Genomic DNA, 9,894 nt, shown 5'->3' with positions numbered 1-9,894 from the left:
ATATTGCTTAGTTTGTGTAGCTAAGTAATTGCGCTCTCTAATTTGACATTGGTTGCCTTGTTATTGAGCATTGCTAGTGAGCTTAGTTGGCTTTGTGCTTTTACTTACTAGCATGTGTAGGAGCTCCCTTGTCGCTTAAAGTACTAGTAGCATAGGTTTGTGTGACCTTGCTTCTAGAATTGGTTAGGAGAGCTCTAGCTAGCCCGACACCTTTGTTGCTAATTAGTATCTTTGAAAGGTGCTAGTGAATATAGATAGAGGGGTGTAGTCTTGGCTAGACCGATAGTTATAAGTCCGCACTTGTTTCGGTTAGCCGACGAGATTAAGTTTTAGAAAAGACTATTCACCCCCCTCTAGTCGCCATCTCGACCCTTTCAACCAGCTGCGGCACCACGGTGTCCCGGAGCGTGGCGTCCCCGAACACTCGGCGCAGCGGCGCGGACGACCTCGACGACATCTCCCTGCGCCGGAACAGCGCGGCCCACCTACTCTAGAGCGGCACACCAGCGCGAGCCAGCAGTTGCCGTGGAGGTGTCCACTGACACAGACATAGTACTCGAGGCGGCCCTCGTAGGCTCCCAGCCTGCGGTACGCGCTACGCGGCGCCAACCCGGCCGCCACCATGCTCCAGACACGCGCGCCACAGTAGGGGCAGCGCATGCGCGTCTCCAGCGGGGCCTGCCGCCCCACCAGGCACGCGCGTGTCCGGGAGCGCATGAACCCACGGAACACGCCACGGTAGGCGCCCATGTCGTCGTCGGCGCCCGGCACAGCGTGCTCGCAGGGGTCCGACACGTAGAGCAGGTCGCCCTGGCACCTCCACGATAGGAAGCTCCGCCTAGACGTCTTGGAGAAGCGTGACACCCCCGTGAAGTGGCCCCGCACCGCCGCCGCCACCGTGCCACAGCAGAAGAGCAGCAGCTTCGCCAGCGCCGGCCACCCGCCCACGACGCGCCCCGGGGCCGGGGACGCGCTGCCTGCGCCCATCAGCGAGGCCACCATCCGCGGCGCACGGGAGATACAGACCTCCCGCCACAGCACGCGCTCCGCGATGGCCCGCAGCCGCCGGTTGACGCAGCAGGCGGTGCACAGCGCCTTGGGGTCAAAGTTGAGGGACCAGAACACCAGCGCCAGGACGTTCTCGTCTAGGATCCCCGTGTTCACGTCGTTGGTAGTCGGCGCCGCCGCTCCGGTAGCTCGCGCTGCTACTCCTGCTACCGCCCACGCCGCTGCTCGACGCGCCGAGGAACTGCCGCGTGTTCCGCACGCCCTCACGTGAGCCACAGCTACCTCCAAGGATATGTCAGCGCCATTGTGGACAGTGCCGGTCCTAGCATTTTAAGGGCCCTCTGGCGATCTCGTCGTAACGGCCTCTCTTGATCATGTATAAAATCTTATAATATATAGACACTAATTTTACTTGCAAAACGAAAGCAAATTCAATAACATATTTTTAATTTAACATGTCTGATAATTATCGAGGAACAATATAGATTAAACAATATATTTGTAGATGTATGATAATTATCGAGGAACAATGTAGATTAAAAAAGCAATATATTTGTTTTCTTTTCTCACCCATGACAAATGTTTCTTAGGTAATATTCTAAAATTCTAACACCTAAATTAGAAGAAAAATATGACTATATAGGTACAAAGTACTAGAAGTCTGGAATAATATACAAATAATTAATTTGGATTAAAAATAAAAATAAAAAATATCTTGGGTCTAAACAACTGATCGGTGATCGCAATTCGTAAGAAGCCAAGAATCAAGATGTCGTCATCGTGGAGCCCTGCCTGGTCGCCGTCCTCGTGTGCCGTGTCCGTGTCTCCGGTAGTCTAGCTCTTCATGGTGGCACGGCTCGCCAGCTCCGCGTGTGTAAGGCGCACGTCGCGAACTCACGATCAGAGTGTGCTGTGTGCAGCGTGACTCCTCGCCTCCTCTCTACCTGAGGGCCGTGGGAAAAGGAAACTAGAAAAAAAATGCCGATGTTGTCTTTTTGGACCGCGTGGCCAGTTCTATGTCTCTCTTCTCGTTAGTTTGCTAATGCCTAATGGACTATAGGACCTGGGGGTTTGTATACCTGGGCTTGGGCCCCTCCTCCACTTGGGCCCTCGGCCGTCGCACCTCGTGTCCTACCCCTAGGGCCGGCACTGATTGTGGACTGCCACGTCGGATTAAAAAAAGAAACAAATGGGTATAGACTAGAGATACATCACTTCAAAAGTTTATGGATCCGAAAAACCACTTTCACAGTTGATGGATCCAAGTGAAACATGGACAAAAGTTAACGGATCAATGATCCATTTAACTCTAAAAAAATCAGCCTAGTCAGTTTTGGAAACCGGCTAAACTTGCTTTTCTGGGCAAGCCCCCCCTCGAAATTGCCTTTTCTTCATCCGGACTCCCAACGAGATGATCCATAAATGTTTTCTCGATCGCCTCAATGAGAGGAACCCACAATAATGGGGTCCATTATGCCTTTTGACAAAGTGTCAAAACCGACCTAGTCGATTTAGGAAACCAGCTAAGCCTGTTTCTGCTAGAAATTATGCATTTAGGCTTCCTTGACAATTTTGGCGGTCAACACACAGGATATATCTTCACATTTCCTGGAGTTTACCCTCTATATACCTAGCTCTTTACTTACCATGTTCATTGATAGATCTCATGCTTTGCTTGTGTGACATTTAACTTGGTAGATTAGCTATAGGCTAGTTGGTAGGGTTGGCTCTAGATTGCAAAACTCTTTTTGTTTGAGGATAAGTTAGAGCACACTAGAAAAACTTTAAGTGCGAATATTGCTAAGAGTAGTTTATGATTTTTCTAGTGGTAGATTAAATTGAGCCCTAGGTTTAAGTTTGAATTTTGAACACCTAATTCACCGTCTCCTCTTGGATGGGTGCTCACGAGATCTTCCAATTGGCACAATGATAGAGTCAACCAATAGGTGCTTAAACAATATTGTGGTGAATATTGAGATACTTTAGGTCAAAAAATACAACAATGAATCCATAATAGAATAGAATGTATATGATGACCCCAAATTTGAATTCAGAAAGAACAAGAAATTAAACAATTTATGAGAGATGACTTGACAATGGTTTTATTCAGGAAAGTCGGCTTAGTTTACACAAGACTTGCCACTACGAAGACTTAGGGCCTGTTTGGCAGGGCTCTGGCTCCTCTGAAAATGGCTTCAGCTCTGGCTCCTCTGGAGGAGCTGAAGTCGTTCTGGAAAACGTTTGGCAAAATGGCTCTTTCTGTTTTTTTAGAATGGATGGAAGAGGGTGAATGTCCATATTGCCCTTTCTTCAATCGTGCATGATTAAAGTAAACAATATTTTTTTGATAACTTAGCAAACAATATTTAAAGTAAACAATCAGACACCGTATGGGGCAAGGCCCAAAATGGCCCATAATGGCACCTACAGCCGCACCCTCGTCTCAAAGAACTCTCACCTACAGCCACCGCCGCTCGATCTACAGTGGCACCTGGCGCTTGCGCCGCCGCTCGCCCACGCAGAGCTGCCCTCTCCCACGCCGCCGCGCGCTGTCTCCCACAGTACCTTGCACACGCCACCGCTCGCCCGCACAACGCCTTTGCCGCTGCTCCAAGGCTTCGCTCCATGGTGGAGCACCACGCCGGCGTCGCCTACGAGCCAAGCAAGGAGCATAGAGGAGGGTAATCGCGTCTTTGCTGTCGCAATCGTCAGACGGAGCCCTGAGAAGCCTCGATTCGTGGCTTCTCCTTCCCAGTATAAAAGGGCTCCGGCTTCCCAAGCGGCTTCGCCGGCGAAGCTATTTTTGGTGGTGGTGTTTGGTATGGCTCCTCCAGGAGCCGGAGCCGGAGCCTTCCTGGGAGCCATACCAAACACGCCCTTAAAATGAGTGTCTTTTAGGATTTGAACCCACAACTGTCAACACATGTAGCACCTCTCTGCCACAAGATTACACACTCATCTTTGAGTATATATAGGATGCTATCTTTTTTATCAACATTATTTAATCTTGTATATATAGCCCCTAAATGATTTCAATAGAAAAGTTTCAATATATATATATATATATATATAGCCCCTAATCTTTTAATCTGTGAGTATATATAGGATGCTATCTTCAACTATAGAGTTTAGATCTTATCAAGCTCTACAATTTTTATATAGGGTGCGTCTCCATCCAAAATAGTTTAAAATTTTCAAAAAACGAATATAAAAAACTAGGAATTTTGAAATGAATATCAAGAACTCTAAATATTTTCAAGTGAAAAATTTGTTAATTGTAAAGTTGTATATTATTATGTTGCCAACTACAACTTTGATATAGATCATGTCAACGTCCTAATGATGTATAAAAAAGAACGGAGGGAGTAATAATAAAATAGGCCTATGGGATACACGTTGATTTTAAATGACTGTCAAAGTAAAACCATTAAATGAGTATATTTTTGTGCTCTCCACATGTGAGTTGGAAGTAAACAAGTCAAATTATAGAGAGCAACTATTACGGTTATGGGTGTCCTAAGGGCATGTACAGCCTATCCATATGTCTCGACTGTAAACTGTTTATTTTGCGAAAAACACCCCACCGTTTCGACTTGAATTAGGAGAGAGAGCGCACCCGTCGTCTCATGAGGGAGAGTCTGTCTATGTTATGGATTCCAATAACTTACAGACAGACCCTGTTTGTGTGTTGTACATGCCCTATGGATAAAAATAGACATGTTGCTTGATATGCTTAAGATATTCATCGTCTAATAAATTGACTGACCATTTGTAGCTTGACCATGCAAAAAAATTTTGGATGTTTTGAAACAGATTAGACGAATTGCGATGATGATCGATGGAGACATCTGGCACCCTGGGAGGAAAACTGCAGCTCTCTCCCAAGAGGCCAGAAAGGGAGAGGCAGAGACATCGAGCCACGATAAGCAGATTTTAGAAAAATTCAGCATTGCGTGAAGAAGAAAGTGTCGAAGCTTATCTTGTCTTGATTGAACCCTGGGTTAGGTTGTCTCTCTCAGACTTTTTGATAGAGCCACTTGCATACATGAGATTGATTCATATTTTAATTCTCGTGAAGTACAACTTAAATGTAGGTGGATTAGCTATTGGCCACCGTGCCCGCAAGTTGCTGCCGGTCCGCCGGCGCCGGCCAGACGCCAACTAGGCCGTATCCACATTGTGCTAAAGGCGTATTTGATCACCTGGCTAAACTTTAGATGAACTAAAAGGTGGACTGATTTTATGTTTTTAGTCCACTCTAGCTAGTTATTAGCATGTATCCGAATAATACAGGACTAAATTTTAGTCAACTAAACTTAGTTATCTAAATGTTAGTTAGACTAACAACTAGTAATCGAGATGATCCATTCATGCCATAGTCATTAGTAGTAGCAACGGGGTGTGCTAACCATTCTTACATTTTAGGCCATGTTTAGATCGTCTAGAGAGCTAATTATTAGTGCACTAGTTTCTAGAATCAAAGTTTAGGTAACTAAAATTTAGTCCTGCACTTTGATACGTAGACTAAATATGTACTAATATTCTTGAAACCAGACCAGAGTCCCCTTGCTTTAATTTGGGGGAGAGAGATAGAGGTAGGTAGTAGGGCATTGATACGATTTCATGTTGTGTGTCAACTTTTAGTCCGAATTAGTTCGTTTTGGTTAACTAGTAAACTAACAATATGCTGGAGCTAGACTCATTTAACCTTTTAATCTACACGTACATGATATAAGACTAAATTTAGGCAACTAAAATTTAGTTAGAGCAACTCCAACAGACTGGGTAAATGTACTCATGAAGCCATTTATAACTATTGTGCTCCAAAAAAGCATTCCAACAGCTCGTCTATATTGTTTTTCATTTTTCCAAGCTGGCTATCCCACTGTTCTTGCTGGTCATATTTCCCTAGCGAGTCCTGCTTGCTATATGTGTTTTCCAATTTAGCTAGGTTGTTGTAAAACTCTACATTTTAGATGGGCTTTCTATTTTACATAATGACTAAATCTCATAATTTAGCATTTAATTTTATCGAATCTCTTGAAGTTGCTCATCCAAACAGACCCTAACAAGTTGAAGATTATTAGGAGATGCTAAATTAACGTTTAGGCAGCGCTATTGACATTTATACTAAGTGGTATTCTAAATCGCCCTCTTTTTCTCTCAATCACTTTCTATTTCCATGAAATTTGGATGTCACGTTTTCCAAAATATATGTTATTTGAGATAAAGAAACTGTTGGGAGAGAAATATTAGGGAGAACTTTCTGTTGGGATGCATCTATATGAAAATGCAGGCAAATTAAATTTAGAAGGATTCTTGGAGATGGTGTTGTTGTGTATGCTACTTTTAGTATTCCCTCCATTTCAAAATAATTACACATCTTGTTTTTGAAGCATTCAAAATTTTAAATTTGACGAAATATATATATATAAATATAATAGTAGTTTTGATGTATAAGAAGTGCGTCTAAACTGACAGTGTAATATGTTTTCATAATAAATATATTAGAAGACATGCATGTTGACAATATTTTCTAAACATATTCAATTTTTTAAACATAAATAAAAAAACAATATGCATAGTTATTTTGAGAGTAATTGAAACTACGCATAAATTCGTGCAGCAGCCTCAACGAGCTGCTGGTTTGTTAACTAGCTTTCTGACGGCACCGTTACAGCACGGCCTCACCCGCCAACGGCGTGCTCCGGGTATTTTAGTAAGGGGCTGTAATCGCCCACCGCAATTCAATTTAGACCATAACTAGTTTTATACAACTAAAAAAACTAGTACAATGCTCTCTATATTTTAAATAATAAAGTATTTAGTTTTTAATATATTGTTATTTATTATGCATCTATGCATGGTGTATATTTAAATGCATGTAAAATACTTTATACTCCAATTTAGAATGGAGTAAATACCACTGTATCTCCAATTTTCCTGATCCTCTTTCGTCTACACGACTCCAAGTGAGAAACGGGAGGCTGGGGCTGCGGGAGTGCGGACTAGTGATCGAGCTGGGGGAGCGTGGAGCGCCGGCCGTTGCCACCTGCGCGAGGGACAGGGGTGCGTGGGCGCCGCGCCGGATCAGGCAGATTCTCCCCCTCCCTAGAGATCCGGCACGCCGCACGCCGCACGCGGCAGCAGCTGCCCCTGCCTGCGTGCGTGACTGCGCTTGCAGTTGCATGCATGCTGCCTGGACTGCCTGCGCGTCTGCACCGGCCTCCGCCTCGGATGCGTCCGTCTACCAGTAGTCTCCTGTCTCCAACAGCGCCATGGGAGGTATGAGCACCAGAAGATCGTGTGATCTGTGGACTTTCACGGACGCCTCGCGGCAAGGCAGTAGGCTACCGGTATAGATAGGTTACCACAAAAGGGTAGGGTTGTTGAGATCCAACGCTGCCTGCCAGCGCTTAATTCGACTCGTCATTGGTCTACGCTACTGAGCAATCAGGTGGCAAGCAACACGGACACAGTTGCTAGATTTGGAGAAAAAAAAACTGAAATCGTTTTCTTTTCATTGTTTCTTTCAGTTTGAAGCAAAGCAAAGCTAAGATGACTTTCTGTTAGGCAGAAGCACAGACCATTTTCTCGATACTAGTAACTCCACAGATGAACGAACAGGGCACACACACAGTTCGGTTCTGGCCTTCTGCTGGCTTGAATGAAGCTTATGATTAAGAAGAAAGTAAACTGCCATCTTTTTAGGTAATGGTGGTCACACTTCGCTTTCCGTTTCTGGCGCTGGCTAGCTAAGCTAGGCAAACAGTGCGCTCACCTTTCACGCTACTGATGGATGGTTGCGCGCCTTCTGTTCTGCGTGCTGGCATTTTTAATGGAACAAACACGGACGGGTCATCTTCTTATCTTCCCCATAATACAGAGAACTACAAACTGTACTCTTATTATAAAAAAGTACAAACCGTACATGCAAGCAGTACCGCGTATTTGGCTTGTAAGCCGAAAGTATTGTTGGTTGATTTAGTGTGAGAGAAAAATACTGTTTCTTAAGTTGATTTGGAGCACTGAAGACACGCACTCGTCAGATCAAGCAGGCCGGCCGGGGGGTGTGGGGGCGGGGAAATCTCAGCTGCGTCACTGAGGCGGGGAGGAGGAGGAATATGCAGCCTATTCGTCTACTCATATACGATCGTAGATTATAAGTTAAAATAATATTTTTTTCTCATATCAAACCAGTCATCGATAAATAATTCACCATCGTTTGCGCACTGCCTAACAGGCTGATGATAGGCACTCACTAGCGATGCCCACTAGCGAGCCGAGCTGAGGCTCAGATAGGGGAACAGGAGGCATTTTTTATGCACTAATGACGTACGGTTTGTCCAGAGATGCCCACTAGCGAGCCGAGCTGAGGCTCAGATAGGGGAGGGGATGCATCATATCCCGCCCGCCGGCCCCGCTCGTTTGGGCCAATCGCCGACCTGCTTTTCCCGGCCGCAGGGGGAAAAAAACATAAGAAAATGGCATGATTGCTGGTGAATGGTGATGCCAATGCCGTGCCATGCTACGTGCACCCGGGCTTTTGGTTTGGTTTTGTGGAGTAGAGCGTTTGTCTAATTTCTTCTTTTTTTGAAACTGGAAGCGATCTCCATTACCAAATAACCGGGGCCAAATCGTTGGCCTACTAAGGTCTATAAATTGTGCGCGGCTCTGGACACACCCCCAATAAATGAAGTGGTAGACCGTGAGTAGGGGCGTGACTTGCAGCTACCTGTGGATCTACCAAAGACTGTTCTAGCTAGAGTAAAAACAGATAAAAAATGTCATGATTCTCTGGAGTATAATGCTATGATGTAAACCTTCTATCCATCAGGTCATTTTTCTCTTCAAAAAAAAAAATCAAATTTGTGTTTTCCCCTTTGACAAGAACATCCTTTTGCAGTTCTCTAATTCATTTAAGCAATAGTATTCATCTACCTTTTACTCATTTATTTCCATATCACTATGCCATGCTTGTTCCCTTGCTATGCATTGATAAATAAAAATGTATTGGGCACTTCAACATGATTTTTTTTAAATCAAATTTCATAAATTATGCCATTGTCTTGAACTTTTGGTGATAGGAAGATAGTTAGAAGAATGAAAACTAGTTACTTAGCTCCATGCTCAAAGCGCACCCAACGATTGTTTGTCAAGAAAATGTACCAATCGCACGAGTGTGTACTTAAAATGTACTAATAATTTTAAGTCAGCCATACTAAGACAATGCACCATAATAGATGATTATGCGAGAAAATAGTATCTTATAGGTAAGCAATCTATAGTTGCGTACGTGGGTGATAAGCTATGTATATATTTTGATGTTGTGACACGTCTACTAAATGTACCAAAACCAGTGACCTTTTTTTTCAATAGCACCAGATGTAGAATCTCTCTCTAAGATTTGGTTGTACCGTTGCGTATCTGTATGATAGGTTATGCATATCCTATAAAATCATGGCGTGTCTAGAACAACTGAGGCCACTGTATTTTTTTCAATGGTTTTGCTTGTGGGCATGACACTTAGATGGATGCTGTAAGACTTTCTTAGGTGCAAAAATAACAACTACGAAGGCAATTCATGGTTATGCACTTAATGATCTAGAATGTGTTGTATAATAAAAATTCTAATGTATCCACTAAAATCATGTTAGAAGTTCATGTTGCATAATGCTTTTGTTGTTACATAACCACGATTTAAAAGATTGAATTGAACTAAAAAGCAAATGTTGCTTCAGAAATTTACAGTTTTATTTCCATGTGATGTGGTATTTGTATCTTAAAAACCATTGCATTCACTAAGGCAGCTACTTCTAACTATGTTTATTATAATATTTAATCTCTAAGCATGACGTGAATGCATGCTACATCGCTGGTGAGTAA

General features: G+C 43.8%; 1 pseudogene; it reads right to left on the bottom strand.

Moving 5' to 3' along the window:
- Positions 1–343: 343 nt before the first annotated feature.
- LOC136511025 (EID1-like F-box protein 3) overlaps positions 344–9,894 on the bottom strand; it is a 34,541-nt pseudogene continuing 24,990 nt past the window's right edge.

The sequence above is a fragment of the Miscanthus floridulus genome, chromosome 16, assembly GCF_019320115.1.
Source record: "Miscanthus floridulus cultivar M001 chromosome 16, ASM1932011v1, whole genome shotgun sequence".
Lineage (NCBI taxonomy): Eukaryota > Viridiplantae > Streptophyta > Magnoliopsida > Poales > Poaceae > Miscanthus > Miscanthus floridulus.
The sequence above is the reverse complement of the archived record's forward strand: the minus strand, read 5'-3'. Positions and strand labels throughout refer to the sequence as shown.